This window comes from Solanum pennellii, chromosome 4 (assembly GCF_001406875.1).
Source record: "Solanum pennellii chromosome 4, SPENNV200".
Classification (NCBI taxonomy): Eukaryota; Viridiplantae; Streptophyta; class Magnoliopsida; order Solanales; family Solanaceae; genus Solanum; species Solanum pennellii.
In genome coordinates, this window is record NC_028640.1 from 62697876 (window position 1) to 62721427 (window position 23552).

The 23552-nt window shown below is 29.9% G+C and overlaps 1 pseudogene; it reads left to right on the plus strand.

Annotated features, from left to right (window-relative positions):
• The first annotated feature begins 4533 nt into the window (after positions 1-4533).
• LOC114076907 lies at positions 4534-6681 on the plus strand (annotated as a pseudogene).
• Positions 6682-23552: the final 16871 nt, after the last annotated feature.

The following is a 23552-nucleotide window of genomic DNA, read 5'->3' on the forward strand; positions in this document are numbered from 1 at the left end:
TTATAATGTGATTTTCAAAAGGCTAAGGGTTGATTGTTGGTTTTTTATTTCGAGTGTATTGAGTTTTTGAAGGTCAGTATTAATGATTAATTTTTTATGATGTGATTTTCAAAAGGCTAAGGGTTGATTGTTGGTTTTTTCTCGAGTGTATCGAGTTTTTGAAGGTTAGTATCAATGATTAATTTTTTTTCTCGAGTGTATCGAGTTTTTTATCCAGTTTTTTTCTTTTTGATGTGATATCATAAAGGTTAGGAGTTGGTTGTTGATTTTTTTTCTCGAGTGTATCGAGTTTTTGAAGGCTAGTGTTGGTGGTCGAGTTTTTTTCTCGAGCGTATCGAGTTTTTTTATTCAATTTATTTTTTATGATGTAATTTCATAAAGATTGTATAAAAAGGATATAATATATTAGTGTGCAGTCGAAATGTATTAAAAGACATGCAACAGTCAATAATTTTAAAAATGTAACTGTGGAAATGATTGATAAGTCACGTGACGTTGTTGATGACTTGTAAATAGCGCGAGTGTTTGTGATTAGTCGTGTAATGAGTAGCTTGTCACACGTAAATTTTCACCAGATATTTGCTTTCATATAAAAATTTTACAAAAAATTTATGAAAAAAAATATTATTATTTTGGAAAACTATGAATATAATAACAATTATTAACTAATTTATGAAGAGTAAAGTAAAATATTTATATTTGAAATTTGAAATATACCATAATTTAAAAGAATCACACAAAAGAAGATGAATTTAATAGATTAAAAAGTTGATATTTAAATTACTGAAAAAGGGAATAAAAATTGTTAGGGTACTTTAAACAATTGAGAGATTGTATAAATAGGGTATGATATATAATTTGCGTGCAGTAGAAAATGTATTGGAAAACGTGCAACAGTCAATAACTTAAAAATGATAATTATGATTTATGGTAGTGACTGATAAGTCGTGTGATAATGTCAGTGAATTGTAAATAGTGTGATGGTTGATAACTTGTTATGTAGCGAGTATCTTGTCACACATGAATTTTCACAAAACACTTGTTTTCAGATAGAACTTTCATGAAAATCTACGAAAAAGAAAAATATACTAATTATTTTTTTAAAAAAATGAATAATATAATATAATAATACTATTAGCTAGTTCGTGAATAAAGTAAAATAATTAAATTTAAAATTTCAACTACACCTTAAATAGAAGAATCATACAAAAGAAGATGAATTTTAATGGTGGAAGAAAGTTGATATTTGAAGTACTAAAAAGTTGTTAAGGTGATTTTATACAACAAAGAGGTTGTATAAATGCGGTATGATATACTTGCGTGTAGTTGAAAATGAATTGAGAGGCACGCAACATGCAATAACTTTAAAATCGTAATTATGACAGACCCAGTGACTGATTGATAAGTCGTATGACAGTGCCAGTAATTTACAAATATCGTGATTATTAGCTTGTCACACGTGATTTTTTCACCTGACACTTGTTTTTCAAATAAAACTTTCACGAAAATCTATGAAAAATTACAATTATTTTTTAAAATCTAATAATATAATATAGTATAATGATAATTAGTAACTAATTTGTGAATAGTAAATTAAAATAATTAAATTTAAAATTCAATTCATACCTTAAATAAAAGAATCACATATAAAAAGATGAATTTGATAGTTGAAAGAAAGTTGATGTTAGGGTAATTTTATACAATAAAGAAGTTGTATAAATAGGATATGGTATATTAGCATGTAGTAGAAAAATGTATTGAAAGAAGTGCAACAATTAGTAATTCGAAATCGTAAATGTGACAGTGACTGATAAGTTATGTGACCGTGTTCGTGATTTGTAAATAGTGTAATTGTTAGCTTGTTGCACGTGAAATTTTAGCACGCACTTATTTTCAAATAAGACTCACAAAAATCTATGAAAAAATAAGACAATTATTTTTTAAAAAACTAATATATAATATAGTATTATAACAATTAGTAACTAATTTATGAATAGTAAAGTAAAATAATTAAATTTAAATTTAAATCATACCTCAAATAGAAGAATCACACAGAAAAAGATGAATTTGATAAATGAAGAAAGTTGAAATTTGAAATTTGAAGTACTAAAAGAGGAATAAAAATTTGTTGGGGGTAATTTTAAGCAATTGAGAGACTATATAAATAAGGTATGATATATATGAGGGTGCATTAGAAAAGGTATTGAAAGACCTACCGCGTTTAATAACTTAGAACTCATAATTGTAATAATGAATGATATGTTACGCGACAATATAAGTGACTTGTAAGTAGTGTGATTGTTAGTGACTTGTCGTGTAAAGAGTAGTTTGTCAAACGTGAATTTTAATTAGACACTTATTTTTAAATAAAACTTTCACGAAAATATTAAAAATTACAATTATTTTTTTAAAAAAAAAACTAATAGTATGATATAGTATAATAACAACTCGTAATTATTATGGTAAAGTAAAATAATTAAATTTAAAATTTAAACATACCTTAAATAGAAGAATCACACCAAAAAAGATGGATTTGATACATGAAGAAATAATTTATTTATGTATGCATAGTATTGAATCAAAATAAATGTAATTTTAGTAAAAATTACAGTCAATAGAATAAGGGATGATACATAAAAAAATTCTGAACTTGGCACGAAAACTTGCTTTAGTACTTAAACTACACGGGTGTTTATATACCTCTTAACATGTTTGATGTGAATTATTTTCAACCCTCCCAACACCAGCCCAGTTGAAGGCTGGGCATTGTTAAGCACGCACGATTTCAGTGATCCGTGTTACTAAGGGTTTAAATAATATCTTATCCATTTTTAAAAACACACCCATACCCAAAATACAATGTGACCCACTTATTAACAAATATCCCTAAATCACTAATCTCGATTCTCATTCTTTTCTCTTCTCTTAAATCTACAAGACATAAGATCTGATGATTTCTCTTTGTTAGCGTGAAGGATTTGCGGAGTTTAAGATTTTCGTGAAAGAAACAAAGAATTGCGTGAAGAAACAAAGTTATCAGGTTAATAATCTTCGTCTAGATGATTGTAGCATTTGATCGATTTAAGGATTTTCGTAAATCTTAGTTTTTTTTATCTTTTCAGTTTGATGATGGATGTGTATGTTACCTTAAGGTTTCACTATGGTGGAAAACTACAACTAAAACCTCGTATTAAGTATGAAGGAGGTATTGTCACTGATTATTTTGATGCAGATGATGATAAATTGTCCTACTTCGAATTTGTTGATATAGTTAAAGAAATTGGGTATAATTGTATTGCTTGTGTTGTTTATATTAAACCACCTAAATGACGACATGTTGTTGAAGTTAAAAGTTATAGGGATAGTATGGGTATTGTACCTCAATTAAAAAATGGAGATATTGTTGAACTTTATGTGACTCATTTAGTTGAAGAAGTTGTTGTGGTTCCACCTGAAATTGAATATCTAAATGATGTGGGTGGAGAATCTAATGCTACTTTTTATAAGAAATCTAGTCAAACTTTTGAGGGTAGGGAACGTTTAGGGTTTGAAGAGGTTGCACAACCTGAAGAATCTATTGTGGGTGAAGAGTTGGGTGAACTATTGGGTAGGACTTCTGCTAGTGTTGGAGAGGACTTGAATAGAACTTCTGTTAGTGTTGGAGAGAACTTGAGAGGTACTTCTTCTGCCATTGTTGCATATGATATTCCAGAAGTTGGATCTGATTGGGAAAGTGAAACAGAAGCAAGTGATGATTCAGACAAAGCAGATTTGTTTGATAAAGAAGAAGATGAGTACGGTAATGATGTTCATGAGGAGGTTATAAATCTTATGAAAGAGAAAAAGGCTGCTAAAATAAAAGGGCTCTAGATCCGAAGGAGTTGATTTAGGAAAAAAAGAAGTTGATTTGGAGTATGATGAATATTTATCCAAAAAATAAATTACTTTAGAGTGTAAGATAGCGGAGATGAGTCTTACTTTGATTCAGAAGAAGCTGTTAGTTTTAAAATAGATACTGATGAAGAAGTTAATGAGAAAGATGATGTTGAACTACCTATAAAAAGACAAAGAAAAGCAGAAGAGCAAAAAGAAATAAAAAGAAAGCTTTTTTATCCTACCTGTCAATTAATAATTTGGGAGACTGGTCTTGCTTTTGAAATTGTTAAGTAGCTTAGAGAAGTTATTACTAGATATGCAGTTCAAGAACATGTTGAATTAGATAAATATATTAATAGAGCAACTAGGGTGAGGGTAAAATGTACAGGTGATTCTCCATGATTGTTGTTTGGAAGTATTGCTTCAAGAACAGGAGATTTTGTGGTGAAGAATTATAATCATGTACATGAATTCAATGACATAATCAGAAATAAATTGATGAATTCAAAGTATTTATCAAGAAGGTATGAAGACAAAATTATTTTTAAGCCTGGCGTTAGAGTTTTTCAGTTTCAAATTTTAGTGAAAAAAGAGTTAAATGTGTATGTGAGGAGGACTGTAGCAAGGAAAGCTAGAAATATTGTGTTGCAACAAATTATGGGTGATCATGTGGATGGATTTAAAAGAATTTTAGATTATAGAGATGAGGTCTTAAGGACTAATCCAAGCAGCACATGTGTGGTGGGACTTAGTGAAGAAATTTTTGAAGGTGACAGAAAAATGTTTCAATCATTTTACATATGCTTTGATGCTTTAAAGAAAGCATTCAAAGCTGGAGTTAGGAGATGTAGAGGATTTGATGGTTGCTTCTTGAAAGGTGTTTTTAGAGTTCAATTATTTGTGGTTCTTTATAAGGTTGGGAACAAAGCAAATGTTGCTACTAGTATGGACAGTTGTTGAGGTTGAAAACACATTCACTTGGAAATGATTTATCAAGCTTGTAAGACATGATCTTGAGTTAGGAGATGGGACAGAATTGACAATCATTATTGATATGTAGAAGGTATTTTTATTTTCATTTTCATTTATTCATTTATTTTCCTTTTCATTTATTTATTTATTTTATTTTTTATTTATTCATTAAGTTAGATCTCATGTTATTCTAAAATGTTGTTAAAGGATCTTGACAAAGCTATTCAAGAGCTTCTGCCAAATGCAAAACAATGTACAAGACATGTTCTAGCCAACTGGTCTATCAATTGAAAAGGTTTTGAAAGAAGAAATTATTTTTGGAGACGTGTCAAATCTACATATGAACAAGAATTGACAAGAAAATTGGAACATATGGAGAAGTTAGGCACTGGAATATGTGATGACTTATTGTACTACAATAGAGAGGTGGTCTAAATTATATTTTAAGTTTTTTAGCTGTTGTAATAGTGTTAACAACAGCATTGCTGAAAGCTTTAATTCATGAATTTTAGGACCAAGACACAAAATTATCATCACAATGCTTGAAGAAATAAGGGTCAAAGTGATGAGAAGAATAGGACAATTAAGGGAGTTCTCTGGTACTTTGATAACATACATATCTCCAATGGCCCTAAAGGTATTCACAGAGAACACAACAAAGTTAATGAAGTGTAACCTTAAATGGCATGAGGTTAAAGACAGTTGGGGTAACACATTTGTTGTGAATCTAGGCAATCAAACATGTACTTGTAGTTCTTGGATGCTAAGGGGTATACCTTGTTGCCATGCTATAACTGCACTTCATTTTAAAAAAATTCGAGACCATTAACTAGGTTGCATATTGGTATAGCAAGGAGACTTATCTCAAGGTCTATTATCACTACAGTCAACTATTTATTAACATGGAAATGTGGCCACAGTCGACCAACCCTTTTGTTATACCACATACTATAAACACACTACCATGAAGGCCTAGAAACTGTAGAAGAAAGGAGCAGATTGAAAACAAAATAGAAAAATTGTCTAATAGAAGTGTTGAGATGACCTGCAGTCTTTGTCATGCAAAGGGTCATAATAAGAGGGGCTATCAATTGAATAATCAAGCTAATGCAGGCAGAGGAAGAGGAAAGGGGAGAGGAACAAAGATTAGTTCAACAAGGTCAATTGATGATTTTTCTACAACATCAACTAAATCACAATCAAGCACCAAGAGAGGAAGAGGTCGACTAAGAGGTTCTACAAAACAGGTAATGTTTATAGTAATTCATCTAGTTGTTATTTACATCTTAATCAGTCCAATATTTTTGCTTATCAACTTATGTTATAGGCTAGTGCTTCTAGAAGGGGAAGTAAAATTGGAACTAGTTTAGTTGGAACTGGAAGGGATCGAAAGAGAAACTGAAATTGGTAATGGAATAAGAACTAGTGTTGCTTTTGATGGTTCGGGTCCCACTAGAAGGGGAAGAGGAACTAGAGCTGATTTAGTTGGAAGGGGAAGAGGAACTGCAACTAGAGTATCTAGAAGGGGAATAGGTAAAGGAACTGGAGTAGCTGCTACTGCTATTATTACTGATGTTGATGGTGCTACTGGAGGAGGGAAAAGAACAAGAATAGTTGGAATAGGGATACTACATATACAAAATAATTTTAAAATCCACAATGTAAGTTGTCTTAATTACTTACACATTTTTCAATTTTAACTTATAAAGTATCTAAAACAACATATTTTTGTGAATCTAGCCCGAAATGCCTATGAACTCTTCAATAGTGACTGGACATCTTGGGCATCATAAATCAAGATCACGCTTAAAATGAAAAGAAAGATTGTTGTAACTCAACAAGGTCATCAAAAGATGAGAAAAACAAAAGAAGGAGAACAAGGTTTAATGCTGATGAAGTTTGATATGGAGATTGTTTTAGTTTGCTATTTTACTTGTTTTTGGAACAATTATGCATCTGTGACTGCATTAGTTTGATATGTTTGTTTTTGAAACAATTATGTTGCAGATGTGACTGCATTAGTTTGATCTATGTTTGTTTTAGAAACAATTATACAATTATGCAGTTGTGACTGCATTAGTTTGATATATGTTTGAAATAATTATGCAGTTGTGATTGCATTAGTTTGATATTTTAATTGTCTTTTTTTGAAACAATTGTGCAACCAGTTTTGCATTACTTTTATGTATATAATTATGCAGTTATGACTGCAATAATGTGAATGCAGTTGTAAATAAAACACAAACAAAATACACAAACCAGCAAATTACATTAACATAATAAGAAGAACGCACAATTTATTACAAAAGAGTCTTGCACCTAATTGATTACTACATAAACAGTGCTACACTACACCAACATTGATCTCACTACATCAAAAGTTTAAGGTAACTTCATTGAACCTTTCTTCTTATATATCACCCAGAATCAATAGTTATAGCTATAACCACAAACAAACAACAAAGTACAATAAAAAAAAAAGAGCACATTCTGCCACGTTCTTCTCCATTTATTCTACATTACTTTCATCTTCTCAACCTCTTCTTGCAATATTTTCATTTTCATACCTAGACAATCATCATCTTGTTTGAAATCTCCCGACTTGTCAACTTTTTGAATAACATCAAACAATTCAAATGCAGTGGCTGAAGTTTGAGAAGATTTTACTATATTCTCAAGCTCACTCAATTTCTGTATTAGTTTAGGAATCACAAATTTTGACCTCGGATCAATATTTTCTGTATCCTTCCAACACCAAAAGTTGCAAGATCTAGGACCCTTCAATAATGAAAACGGATGAAGGAATTAGTGGTTAATCAAATTTTTAATCGGCTAAAAAAATTAAACAAAAATGATCTTTACCCCATAATAAAAGCATGATCAATATCTTTTTCTAGGGTTATTTGAAGTCCAGGATGTTTTCAAACGCACCACAAGTCCATGATTATAATAAACTTTTTTCTTAATAGTATAATCATCTTCTTCCATACAAAGATTTGTCAAATTAATTGATTGCATTGTGTGCTATAATTTTGTGCAAGAAGTAACGAGAATCTGGAAAAAAACAGATAATAAGAAAAGGGGAGGAAACAAGAATCAAAGTGATAGATAAAGAAGAATAGATTTGAATCTTACATTTTGAAGAACAATTATTCCTTCAAAGATTCAACTTTTAGGTTTGAAGAGCTAAGATTTGAGAAAAATCAAGAAAAAAATAATGAATTAGGTCACCGTTTTTGGATGATTGGGTTGGTGCGGGAGAAGAGGAAATTAGGTTCTTTAAAAATGAAGATTGATCTTCAAATACGAAATGGGTAGGATATTACCGTTGGAGAATCAAAAATTTTTTAAGAAAAATGTTAAAAGATGAATTGCGCGTTGTTCCAAGCTATATCAACACGCGCATAAGGCTAGTGTTGGGGAGTTGAAAATAATTCACATCAAACATGTTAAGGGGATGTAACGACCCGCTAGGTCGTTTTGAGAACTAGGACTAGTTTGACTCCTTTTGAAAAATTTAAAGGGGTATTTTTAAACTATTCGAAGACTAAGAGTATTTAGTTGATAAAAATTTTAGTGAAGAATTAATATAGTTAATAGTTAGTGGGTCATATCTATAATTCATTTAATACCTTTTTACTTGACCCATTAATTGATTTAGGTTAGTGGGATTAGTATATTTGTTTTACTTAATTAACATTAGAAGGGCAGAAAACAAAAGAGGTAGAAACTGATTTTCTTTTTGCAGCGTAGATTACAGAACAAAGAGGAACGAAATAAAATATTGCAGGTAAAAGTTTTTCCTTAACCGATCTATTTTCTGCATAAGCACGCATTAGTGGTATAAATTGTTGGTGTGAAGAATCTGTTGATATCGTATTGTTTGTCGTAACTTGTTATTAAAAGAGATATAATTTTAGTAAAATTATTAGATTGAATTGAATAGGTGGTTAGTTAGTAAGATTTCCTAATGATTTCTAATGATTGTCATATATAGGAATATTTTAAAGTTGGAATTTATATGTAGTCGTAGTTGCAGGATCTGGAAAAAAAATAAAGAATGTTGGTCTATAATTTTCTCTTATTTATTATTATTATTATTATTATGGTGGGTTGTGGAATAGAAAGTAGAGAATGGAATTGTACTTAATGATTGCAACGTGTTGAACTTGAAAAAAATAATTAAATACAAAAATTTGGTGGCTAATGAGGAATAGGGATTGGCTATATTAATTGAGGACTAATGATGACAGAAGGATTAGAGAAATACATGTGATTAATTGATGTTTGGTGCAAATTATAGTTTCCAGCGAATAAATTTGCAAATTTGCATTCGATCTTCATTATTCGTCATTCGTTCCTTTTCTGTATACTTCTCGTATTATAGATAATGTTCTTTTCTTATGTATTGAGTTAGGTAGTTAAGAAATAGGTGTATATTATATGATTTAAAATTGAATTCAAGGGTATTTGGAGATGTTAAAGTTAAGTTCTTGGCTTGAAATATAGCAAGTATGAAAAATTTGGCATATAAATTATATCAAGATTTGGGGTTTGATTAGAGATATGAGTGAGTTTTAGGGTCTATGATATACTTATAATAATTTGAATGTCCACAAACTCGCTCACCTACGAACATTGCATCATTGGTAGATCGTGAGCGTTCCGAAACTTTGCAAAAAGGGAAGGAACTATCTTGAAGATTCGTGGCACGAGGTTCGGCTCTTAAGGTATGTTAAGACTTTTAGACTTGTTGAAGGATGTTTTCCTAATTAAAGATAAAAAAAAATAAAATAGACTGACAAAGGGGTAAGGGCGAAAGATGGGGGTCTCGTATCAATGGTGTGACGGGCATTGGTACGAGTACCGGTTTTATAAAAAGGAAAATTAATACTATAGAATGTGGATTGTAATTTGAGAATGCCAAAGCATATGGGCATTAGGTGATATATTATTGACTTGAAATCCTTGTGTGATTGTGTTTTCTTTATTACACCCTTATAGTTGTGATAATCGAGGTGGTTATGTAGTATGTTGATATTTGACTGATTCAGGTGCATCATCATCCCCTTTATTGAAATAATATTGTGTACATACATTGACATGAGATTGAGTATAAGTTGGGCACGTGGAGATCGTCCGTGCTGGGGATGGTGAGATGTTAAGATTGTAATTTGGGCACGTGGAGACCGTCCGTGCGAAAATTGTTTGATATTATGATAGTGCGTTGAGATCGTCCGCACAGACACGTGGAGATCGTCCGTGTCGGTATATGGACCTCGCGAGTCCCCCATGGGTCATGAACTCTCGATGTATTTCCGAGGAGTATCATGTATATACGGTTGAGTGAGTACTGGGTATTCTGAGACAATTCATTACATGGTATCATATTGCATTGCATTTCATCACATCATTCATTTTTGATGATTATGTGTTTTGTTTGGTGTTTGGAAAGTACATGATGTTTGATTACCTTTAGTGATGAAACTTAAATAGTGAGTGTAATATATATATATATATATATATATATATATACTTATATAATTTAAGAATATATTTTTTTATAAACTCCCGTCACTACTTCTTCGTTGTCGGTCAATGAGACATACTGGGTACACGTGGTTTCGTACTCATACTACACTTGTTGCACTCTTTGTGGTGCAGATTCGATTCCGAGTAGAAGCACATCTCGTGGAGCAAATTGAGTCCGAGAGTTCTTGGAGTTGTGGTGAGCTGCTTGGCTGTTCCGTGGCCCACACCTCCCTCTATCGTTTATTTATTATGTTATTAGTATTCAGACAGGATATCCCTTATGTTAGATTTGTCATTTAGTTTCAGACTTGCATCGGATTTTAGAAGCTCTTGTACTTAAGACACCAATTCTTGGGGTGATATATTTTTTTCTAGTTTCCGCATTTCGTACTTTAAGGAACTCAATGTTGGAGATTCTTGCCAAGTTTTCTTTGCCTTTCCTTTTTTTTTTACCCATTTGTTGGTTGCGTTTGGTTAATATGTTGGGTTGGCTTACCTATTGGTTGGGAACATAGGTGCCATCACGACTCGTGTTTCTTTTTGGATCGTGACAGGGGTATATAAACACTTTAAGTACTAAGGTAAATTTCATGTCAAGTTCAAGGGGGTTTGATGTATTTTCATTACAAAAATACAATATTTAGTTTATTGAATTATCTTTATTTAATAAACTCTTGAAATTTGAATACTATTAAGTAGATGGTGTGTGTATATATATATATATATATATATAGTTGTAAAATATGAGTAATTTTTCTTATCTTGAACTTTTAAGATAACACCTTTTAGGAATAATATATTTTTTCGCCAAGACAACATTTACTTTGGAACAAAAAGAGTATTTAATTTGACGCATTGACTAATTAAGCTTAGGGGAACCATTCATGTTAGTTGACTTGTGAACTTAAGATTGTGAGGGGGCAATAGTTGTAAAATGGTAAACGGATTTGAAAGCAACACATATTATTGATGATTTATGACAAAATGCTAATTGATTAATCACCAATAATTCAATTTTAAAATAGAAACACGTAAAAAAAAATGTGATCATTTGAGTGTGAAAATAACACTTGTTAAAAGAAAAGGGATGCGAAGAATTAATATTATTTTATTTGATTAATCTGTGTTTTTATCTTTAATTATAGTTAAATCCTTATGTTTGGTCGTTACCTTTTTAAGCATGTGAAGGAACTCAACTTTCCAAGAAAAGAAAAAACAAAAAAGGTATGTGAAAAACAATGTAATTAGATTTGATGATTAACCCTTCAACTATATTAATTAAACTCATATTGTTAAATAACAATAAGACTCTTTCGTATCATTAAATTATTTATTCCATGTAGTCTAAAGTAGGATGGTTGAAGAAACCATCAATAATTTTATAAGGTTTCAACAAAGTCAGAATTTTTATTATGAATTTCAAAATATAAAATATTTGAGTCGACTCCCTCTCTCAAGTATGTGTGGCTCTTCGCTATTGCATATAAAATATTTTACCTCACCACAACTTAAATATGGAACTTGTATGGGGAAAAATATATACATGATCAATTTGACTTAATAAAAGGAAGAAGCAAAAGTTGCAAAGTAGTAGGAATTTCATGAGTCACATACACAGTGTTCATTAAACATATATACATTGTTATGTTAATTAAGATTATGGAGTACTATGTTCAAAAATGACTACTATAAAATTCTGATTTGCTAATTGATATATAATTATTGAATAACGTTGGAGGGTGTGACAAAGGAGAGTATCTATTAGAGACTAATCCAACATTTTTAATTAATTAATAAGTCTAAAATTGTAGTTCTAGCTCTTATATTTTATCATGAAAAGGTTATAAGTTGTTTACGTGAGTCCCAAGTCTAATAGGTAAAAAATATTGATAAAAATTTCCAAATGGTATATGAAAAAAAATTTCGCTGGTGATGTAGCGATTTAGGTGGGTGACGTTAAGATAAATCGCTGCAGTAGCAGCAATTTGTAAAAAAAAATGATTTTTTTTAACAAATTGCAGTGATTTGTTAAAAAATAATTTTGATTTTTTTTAACAAATCGCAGCGATTTGTAATTACTTTAAAAAGAAATTAAAAATTTTTTTGAAGTAAATCGCTGCCTTGCACCTATTTAATTTTTTTTTAATTTTTTGTCGTAAATAAATTATAATTAGCCAAAAAATTTAAATTGTCAAACTTCCAAATTCACATTTCACATCCAAACATAAATAGTAACATCCATGTGAATTTTTTTTGTACAAATTTAACGTGTTAATTTACTTCAAAATTTAAAAAAAATAAAATTAAGTGAAATCGTTGTCAAGGCAGCGATTTACTTCAAAATTTAAAAAGAAATAAAAAAATAAAGTAAAATCGCTGCCAAGACAGCGATTTACTTCAAAAAATAATTAAAAAATTTTTTTAAGTAAAATCGCTGCACAGGCAGCGATTTATAATTTAAGAAAAAATTATTTACCAAATCGCTGCCTTGGTAGCGACGATTTGTTAAAAAAAATTAAAAAAATAAATTTTACAAATCGCTGTTACTGCAGTGATTTAACTTACCGGCACCACCTAAATCACTACATCACCAGCGATTTTACCATTTTGATTTAAAAGTTGTCATTTATCCTTTTAAAATTTTTGTCAATATTTTTTACCCTTTAGGCTCGAAACTCTTGTTTATGTACCATATCTGAGATTGCTCAAGTCATTTATTTTGTTGTTTACCTACCACATATTATTTAGCCATATCCAAGTTGTTTTTCGATATATTCCTCTAAAAATTTGGTTTGATCTTATTCTTCCCCTAATTCACAAAGAGACTTTTGGTAAAATTGTCATATATGAAATGAACACAGTTTTTCAAAGAAATAATCCACTTATTTCTCAAGAAAATGAAAAAACATGTTCAATATCATTTGATTAAATAATTGACAAAATCTCTTATTTTACTTGTTTTTAAATTATATCATCTTTTATTTGTTTTATTATTATTATTAACCGGGTTTCAATATAAAATATGTTGATTCCACGTATTAAAACACTTTAATAAATGGTTCAAAATTAACAATTTACTTTTTATTATAATTTAAAATTTTAAAGTAATCTGCATTATTTTTTAAGTTAGACACTTTTTTATTTGGATTATTTGTCGACTTGTGCGTATGTCATTCTTGCACAATGGCCATGCTAACTTTTTTAATGTATTTTTCTTATTTTATCAAAAGTCCCTTCTTTCAAATTAGAGGTATCCACTAGGATGTAAGTTTTTTTTTAAGAGGTTTTATATAAAGGTCTTTGGGTCATTTTGATCATAATATTATTATCATCAGAAAAAAATTCTCTCATAATATTATTGAAAGAATATGAGCTCTTCTTGAAGGAGATGCCGCTAATTCTAATGTTAATATCTTTTATTTATATTAATAATATATGACTTAATTAAACTCTTCATTAAATTACCTCTGTTTAGAACAATTAATTACATATGAGAAACAAGAAATTATAGTTTTCTTACTAAGAGTTTTGCACAAGACGAACTAGTTTGTGCTTAATTCTCCTTGTATAATAGAAACTGGCCCTCCTTTTTTAAACAAGCCTTTTTAAAAACAAAAAAAATCAGGTATTTAGGTCCCTGAATTTGTCGTGCCTACGTTTTATAGAGTAATAATAGACATAGGTAAATAAAAAAAATATCAAATATTATTTTTAGAAATATAAACTATTCATATAATAGGAAGAATTACTATAAGAAATTTGATACAACTTGAATATTATGTTTCAAAAAATTATATAGATAAATTATGATAAACTTCACAAAGTAAAGTAAAGTTTAAGGCCTCTATTCAATTTTGATATTAGGCACTAATGTGTTCGATGACGGAGTCAAATTTTGGATAAAGAAATGTCAAAATATAAAGAAATAAAATTGTGTTAAAGTTAATAAGCGTCTTTGTAACATTTATACATTAAAAATTAATTTATCTATTTTTAGGTGCAGGCACAGGTGGACGTTAGATCGTACGGTATAACTTTACAGCTATCCGGACGTGGCGCTTTCATCCGAACTTGGTAGGCCCTCATGCTATCGAGGCTGTCTACTGTTATTATCTAGCTTAGATGTAGGCCTTAGCTAGTGGAGCATGTTCCACTAGTGTTTCATTTCCCACTTCATTTCAGATCTTGTATTGGTGCCGTTTTGGCAAGTACACATTTAATGCAGCTATGAACTATTTCTTTCATTTGATGATCTTAATGTTAGATGGTTGAGTGAACATTTATGAGTTTAAGTTGATGATCTTAATGTTAGATGGTTGAGTGAACATTTATGAGTTTAAGTAGAATGTCTTATACGAATGTTAAATAACAAAAAGTTTAAATTTTTCGTAAAAATTAACCTAGATGAAGTAACAATGACATATGTAGGCTTGTCTGCGACCTCTAAGAGGTCAACAACGCCGATCTCGTCTGGAATCTAGATTCCAATCGTGACAAAATTTATTAAATATATTTAAATGGATCCTCTCTAAACTCTATTTACAGAAAATGAAATTATTAGTGTCTGACTACACCCCACTCCCATACATGGTGACAAAAAAAAGCATGGTCATAGTATATATATTACTCCATATATATTCTTCATTTTCAACACGCCAATAACATGGCTAAAAAGATATTCTGGATTTTGGCAAGTATATACTGTTTGGCTTGATAAAGATAAAAGAATATAGACAAGATATAAATAATGCCAATTTTTATAATATTGGATAATATTAATTTTTACTCTATGAATTATGAAACAAACTAGTACTTCACTATAACAAAAACAAGTTTTAACGGCATTAAATATTGACACTAATAAAGAGTGTTAAAGTCTTTACTGATATTAGTTAAGTGTCATTAGAACCAATGACGCTAAAGGCTTTAGGGACGTATACAAAGAGTGACAATTACCGCTAAAAATACATATTTAACGGCAATTAAAAATTAAATGCTGCTAATGGTCATTTTTGTTGTAGTTCTCCTTTCACATGAAACATAAGTTCCCTTCCTGTCAAAGTCACCTACAGTAAAACATACTCCATTCGTTTAAAAAAGAATGACCTCCTTTTCTTTTTAGTCTGTTTCAAACAGAATGACCTCTTTCTTTTTTTCTGTAACAATTTTCAACATAACATGTTTAAGACTACAAGATTAAAAGATAATTTTGTACATTTGACATCACTTTAATTTAGGACCAAACGATCAAAAGTCTTCTTTATTTTTTTAAACTCCGTCTCAAATCAAACTACATCATTCTTCATTAAACATATTACTCTCTTTTCCCAAACCTTTTGTCTCCAAATAAAAATATTACTTGCACTTTTTCTTTTTTGGTTTTAGCTTGGCAAGTTTTTTTTAAAATACTTCATGACTTGCATAAATTTAGAAAAAATTACATAAATTAATATATTTTTAAAAATAATTACTGATTTTAGCGATACTTTTTGTTTATTACCATTTATAGCAATATTGTGATGAATCTGTAATATGTATTAAACTTGTATTATAAATGAATTAAAAGTGGTCAAGTGAAAAAAAAAGCTATTGCTATAAATGGTAAATATTTTTTCATTATAGTATATTTATGTAAGTTTCCCATTTATAACTGTTGACACCCAATTTTGGCCTAAAATTTTCAAAAAAATTGTAATTTTGGGCCACAATATTAAGGCCATAACTTTGGGCCCATAATTTTAAAATCCCTACATATACAAAATATGGCTCATTAGGTTAGGAGGAGGAATTAATTTTCAGGGAAAAAAAACCCTAAAAAAAATAAAACTCCCTCCTCTTCCTCTTTCTCCCCTCTCCATCTCCAGCCGCCTCTCACCCTTCCACTTCCCCTCCCTCTTCTCCTCCCAGCCGCCTTTCCCCCTCTCCTCTCCTGTCTTCCTCCAAACACCCTCTAGCCGCCTCTCTCTTGGCAGCCCCTTCCCTCTCCCTTTCTCCATTCTCTCTTTTTCCGACAACAGCTCCGGCGAGCAACAGCAGCAGCGCCCGGCGCTGACAGCAGCAATGCCGGCGAGAACCACCACCAGCAGCAATGCAGGCGAGAACCAGCAGCAGCAGCTCCGGTGAGGAGCTCAAAGCTCCAATGAATCGGAGCTAACCACCTCGGCTTCTCCCTCTGCCTCCTCTTTCTCTTCCTCCTTGCTCGAGTTCCACCATTAATGGTTAACTTTGAGCTCACCAGCAGCTTCAACCACCGTCGCTACCCACAAAACGAAATTCAAAATTCCATCGGACTCTTCAGACTGAAACTCCCACACAAACAGAACAAAAATCCATCACTTTCCTCTTCCCCTTCACGATTTATTTTCTATTTTTGCAGGTTACCGGCAATCCCGAGCTCCGGCGAACCCAAAGCTTGAACAACCCGCAAAAGCTTACATTTCTAGGACTGTGGAGTTCCCATTTTCATTGCAATAAAATCTCTGTTATCAAAAGCCAACTTAACGGAAAGCTCAACCAGCATTCGGATCTCCGCAGAAAACCTTACTAAACCAGATCTCACCATAAATCCGAGCAATCATGAAGACAACATTGAGTTCCGTCAACGGATTCCGGTTAGTCTAATTTTTTATTTATATATTGATACTTGGATTAGTTTTATTATTTACTATTAGTCACTTTCATCTCTCTTTATTACTTATTACTATTAATTTATTTGTTGTTTATGCTTTTGCTAAGTTTGTTTAGTATTTTTTTAATATGTTGCGTAAGTAGTGTTTTTATGTTGATCATATTCTCCCTTGTGTCTTTGATGCATTTAGCTATTTCTGTTGTTTTATTTCTTTCAATTCATATATGGTCTTAGTGATCTTTCTATTTGTTATTATTTGTTTAGTTTACTTATTTATGATGGTGAATAGAAAATTTGTTAGCTTAGATATGTTATGGTTGCCACTTTGATTTTGTTATTGTTATTTTATTTAGTTTTATAATTTTATTATTGTTGTTGCTTGGTTTCTGTCCATTTGTTAATTTGGTTATTGGTATTATGTTAAAACCAACCACTTGGTTATCATATTTAGTTATTAATTTCACGTTGCTTTGTCTCTTTTCATTATTTTTCTTAATGAGTTTTTTTTATAGGTTGTCTTTTGATTGTTTGTATGGCTCACATAATCTTTGGAATATAAATTTAATACCCTCGTTTATCATTAGTCGTGTTAACGGTTGGTGTTGTTAGACTTTTTTGTGTTTTATAAATTCCTTGGTTAGTGCCAGGGCCAATGAAAAAACTCTCCGTCGGTTTTGGAGGCCTCCCCATTTTAAAAGACGGAAATTTTTTAGTTCAAGTTCATATAAATTGTTTGTCAAAATTGTTAAAATGGCCAATGAGAAAACTCTCCGTCGGTTTTGGAGGCCTTTCCATTTTAAAAGACGGAATTTTAATTTTAATTTATATATTTTAGTTGTTGAAATGGGCCGATGAAGAAATTATCGTCGATTTCCAAGGCCTCCCATGTCAATAAGACGGATTTTTATTCTTAAGCTATTATTTGAGTTATTCATTTTTAGTTATATTTATTTGGCACTAACTCTTTTACTAAGTGTCTTTACAGGTACCCGAAGGTGCATTTCTTTGAAATTATTCGAATGTAGTTCGAATCGTACTTTATTTCATTATTATGTGAATATTGACGTCAGGCAAACCTTAGGCCGATAATTATTATTTTATTTTATTTTATTGTTTATATTGCATGTTTATTATATGTGTTTATTATATATTCTTCCTCAATTTGAAAAAAAATTAATTCAGTCGGGAACCACATTTGTGGATTCCGAAGGGTGCCTAACCCCTTCCCTTCGGAATAACTTGAACCCCTTACCTAGAATCGAATTGGTTTCGCAGATTAATAATTGGTTTCCTAGTTTTCCTAAAAATTAGGTCGCGACTCTTTTTAAAACTCGTTTATTTTTTAAAACTTTGTTAAAATTGAATCAATTAATCATTTTCGAGTTGCCGCGACGTTTCGCCCTATTTCGAAAGAGTAGGGATGTAAACAATAACAAATTTTAAAAATGGGTTAAGCACAACCTTAACTTAATAATATAAATTTATATACTAAAATTATCATCTAGCTGAATATCAAAATTGTTCACTATTTTATAGTATTTCTGAAATGCTCTTAATTAATTAATTCACTTTGGTCTATCCAATTCTGACTCAAAGTAACCAAGTTGACACAGAAGGATAAGGAATGGGCAGTGGCAGTACAAAATAGTGAAAAAGAGTATTATGTGTGACTTAAAGATGAATAATGCTCTATCCTGAAGCCTTTTTATAATATTCATTGAAAGTGCGCACCTTGGATGGTCAATTCCCAAGGCTCTAATATTAGGTTCAGACTTAAATTAGAGTTGCGATTAAATTTAGATCGCGCATATAAGATTCATTTGAAGTGACGTTTTCAACATAATTTTAAAATAATTCATCACTGTACCACCTAACCATGTCAAATTTTGTCTTTCTTATTAGTTATACTATTTATATCATCAAACATTCCTACCTATATATATATATATATATATATTCAACCTCCACCCCACGTCAACATAGGGCGTATTTGCTTTTGGTTATATTTTTGTATCGAATGCATTTGTATGTATTTGCTACTACTTATACATTTTGTAACAAGTTCTTGTTATTCATCATGTATCAATGTATTCAAATGTATCCGTAACTTATTATGAATTTATGTCAATATATTAAGTGTTCTAGCTAGTTCCTTTATTATATACTTATATTATGGTACTTAAATATTTTTATTGTTTTATATAGTTTCATTATAAAAATACACTTATATTAATAATAATTATATTTTAAGAGGTATACAAAATTAAAATGAACAAGTAAATATAAATATAGAAAGTAGTTATTTTTAATTGAACATGTGATACATCGTGTCCTTTAAGGATTGTTGAAAAGTAGTAACTTATAGATTATGCATTTGAATTCAATAATTTTGGCTCAAATTTCATATGCGTATAAAAAGCCATTAAAAAGGAGTATAGAATACTAAGTAATACATTTGTAATCTAATAAATCAAATGAATTGTGATAAATTATTTCCAAAATCAAACGTGTAATGTCTAAAGAATATTGAATCCACCCATAATTGTTGATTAATTAGAAATTTGTTTTACAACAATCAAAATTACCAAGGCTAAAAGCTTAAGTAGAAGATGAGCATGAAGCTAATTAATTACAGTGTTATGGATCGGCACTAAGTTAATGGTAGAAGGCTAGAAGCTAATCATCCAAATCATGCTTAGTGCACCCTTTGAAAAGTAGATTCACTCCAATTTGCGCACATCTAGATTAAAAATTTATAAAATATTTGTTATTTTTCGTCAAAAATAAGTTTACTTGTAATTGTATCTATCAAAATTAGAACAAATGGAAAGAGATCACGTTGAAATCCCTTCACAAATAACGTAGAATACATATTTATCCTTTCTCGGATACATTTATATTCCCTCTTGGTACATCTCTATCTCCTCTCGAATATATCACTCCCATTAAGCAATGTATCATTCAAAATCTGTGAGCTATGCATCCACAAGTTTTTTTTATGTATCTGAGATCTTATAATTTTAAGGATTTTTTGTAGTTTGAAAAATAATAAGATTGTGATGTAATTTTGTAAAAATTACGAGGTTAAGCAAACTTATATTACTTAATTAGTCACCATAACTATAGTTTGCTATAATTACCACTCGCAACTAACATTAACTATTAATTACGTGGAATGAATTCAAGTTTGTATAATTAGTCGCGTTTGTATATGTATAATTCATCACATTTGTATGATTCACAACTAACAATATTTAATTGATTTGTATTTGTATCCCATGTTTTGTATTTGTATATGACGAAGATTTTCTTTGGTTTTTCAGTTTTGTCATCATATATATTCAATCTTTTTGTGTGTAACTTTTAAATGTTTGTATAAACGTGTAGTTTTCGAATTTTGTATAATATAATTTATATAATGTAGTTTGTATAATATATTTTGTATTATTTAAAGTTTATATATTTATGTTTGTATCAATTCGTTATTTCGACTTTTTTTAAAATTTGTATAATTCAGACTCAATTATACAAAAACACGGCACACGTGAATTATACAAACGTGCCTATATAATTTATATTGTACAATCTAGATGCAAATTGTACAAATTATTGTTCTCTCTCGCTCGTCTCTTTCCTCCGTCTCTAAATATTGCTCGCCTCTTTCATCCCTCTCCCAATATCGCTCGCATCTCTCCTTCCTCTCCCAATCTCTCTCGCCAGAATATACAAATGCATATGTATAAATACAATTATCTAACCGGTATACATATACAATCCACCTCTCTCCCACTTTCTGCCCTCTCTCGCTCACCTCTGTCCTCCCTCTCCCAGTATCGCTCGCCACTCTCCTTCCTATAACATGTAGGTACAAATCATGATTAATAAACTATAGCTATGGAGCGCAATTAAGTTATTTTTGAGTGGTTATATTTAACACTGTAATTTATGTAAGTTTTACTTCTTTTTATTTTTATTTTTATTTGAAGCCCATAATTTCCTTCAGATTATTGACGATGATGGGCCAACTTGCTCTCAAGCCCATGTTATTTTATAATAGTAAGAAGGATCTTTTGAAATAGGACTGGCCCATTCTCAGTCTAAAGATGAAAGGAAATTATACCAACGATCATCAAAATGGGCGGGGATTAATGAACTTGAATTGTCATGTATAAAATTTATTTATTTATTAAAAAGTTTTATTACAGAAATTAAATCCCTCATTTTTAAAAAACTTATACCATTTTAAAAAAATATTTTAATCAACCAAAACATTTTCTTCCAAAATATTTTCCTCCTTACTAAACACACCCCAAGTATTACAACATCTTAAAGAACTTATCTTATAGTATATTATATTATATAGAAGAATAAATAGTTAGAAGCACACAGGTCTTGCACGATAAGTGTACTCTAGCCATAAAAATTACAATAAAGGATAATTTAGTTATTTTGGTATTAAATTATTAAAAAGAAAATTTTAATTATTTATATATTTAAAAATTACGTAAAAAGTATTATAAATTATAATGAACGAGTTAAAATATTTCTTAAAAAATTAATTGATTCTTAAAATACTATCTACACCCCATAAATTGGAATAAAGAGAGTAACATATATTATGTGAAAATTATTTTAAACTATTATAAATCGAAATAATTAACATAAATATCTAAAAATCACATAAAAGAATTGGTTACTTTCTAAACTTCAATGTGTATCACATAAACAGAGATTAAGAGAATAACACATATTATGGATAATAATTTTTTTTTACTAAATCTCGAAATTTCATTTGTAATGAATAAATTGAACATATAGAATAACAACTTAAAGCATATACAAATTCGATTGATTTCATATTTTATATATGTTACATAAACTAAAATAAAATAAATAATATATATTGAACTCGTACTGACACGGACGATTCTTGATATAAGAAAAAAAAAATTGAGAATGCTCTCAACGTGGCCGGCAACCATATGCCACTTTCAAATACCAAGAACGTTGAGAAATGGTAGCCCACCTGGCACTAAACAAGATATATTAATTTAACATCACAATTAAAAACAATTTATGTCATTTGACATTATAAATAAATTGATTACACACCATATGAGTATTAAAAAAAAAACTTTTTGTAGTATGTCAGCCAACGTATCAAAGAGAAAATAAAGAGAGTAAATTATATATGGTCAACTAAACTACCACGCGTATCGCATTTGACCTCTTGAATTATTATTAATAATATATTTTGTGGAACTTTATTACCAAAAATCGGATATTTGTAGGTGGTATTAATATAAGAATAAAAACTACATAAATTTTATCGTTAAATAAAAATCTTCCAAAATTTATGATCACGAATACATCAGAAATCTACATATATATATTTACAAATGATACATTACTTAATGAGAATGATATATCTAAGAGGGGATAGAGATATATTCGAAAGGAATTAATGTATTTAAGAGGGCCGAGGGGCATAAAAATGTACCTGAGATGAAAAGACTATATCTGATAGAGGATATGAATGTATGCAAGAGATTTTTTAAAATAAATTTTTAGCTGATATTTTTTTTAGAGATTATAATAAAATAAGAAAATATATTTTAAATAATCTTTTCTTAATTTGTAATAAAGGGGAAAGGATTGAGCATTAGCATTTCCATTTACTTCTAGAGCAATACAAGCCTGCAAAGAGTGTATAATTTAAAAAAATTAAAATATAAAGACAAGCATTATAATAAGATGTTTTAATTAATTAATCTAATTCTTTTTACCACTTTTGTTATTCACTAAATTAAAATATGCGGCAGCGTCTATTGTCCAATTTTTGGTGACAAATCTTGAGATTATTTATTTTATTAAGAGTGATTTGTTAATAAAATAGTTGAAATAAAATAACTAGAGGCATGATGTTATATATAAACACTAAATCATTGTTTTTTTTCCGTTCTTTCTTTTTTCACTTTGTCCTGAGCTGGAAAACTATTAGGTCTCATAGTCTTCCACAGGGGTGGAGCTATATGATGGTGTCAACGAAATGTTTATGGGATATTTTTCGTCGAAAAATTACATTACATATAGATTAAATTTTATTTTATATTAATGTATATAATATTTTAATCATAAAGGTATACTCAAAGCTTATATGGCGTGCTATTCGAATCTCTTATAATACGTAAAACATTCCGCATAATAATCTATATATCCATCTTCAGTCCTAACAGTTGTTATAATACGTAAAATATTCCGCATAATAATCTATATATCCATCTTCAGCCCTAACAGTTGTTAGAAAAATTAATCAAAACCACATAAGCTCTTCGTTTTCCAGTTTGTAATTAAATAAAAGCAAAAAAAAACAAAAATTATTTTTAAAGAATTTTGGTTTTGGTCAAACAAATTCCAACTTATCTAGGTCAAAATATAGGTCATTCTCTAAAAGTCATACTTGTTTTTAAGTGATCAGATGCTTTTTGTTTGGATCCTTACCCTTTATCCTGTTTCACCTTGTTAATTTCTACCCTTTTTTTCT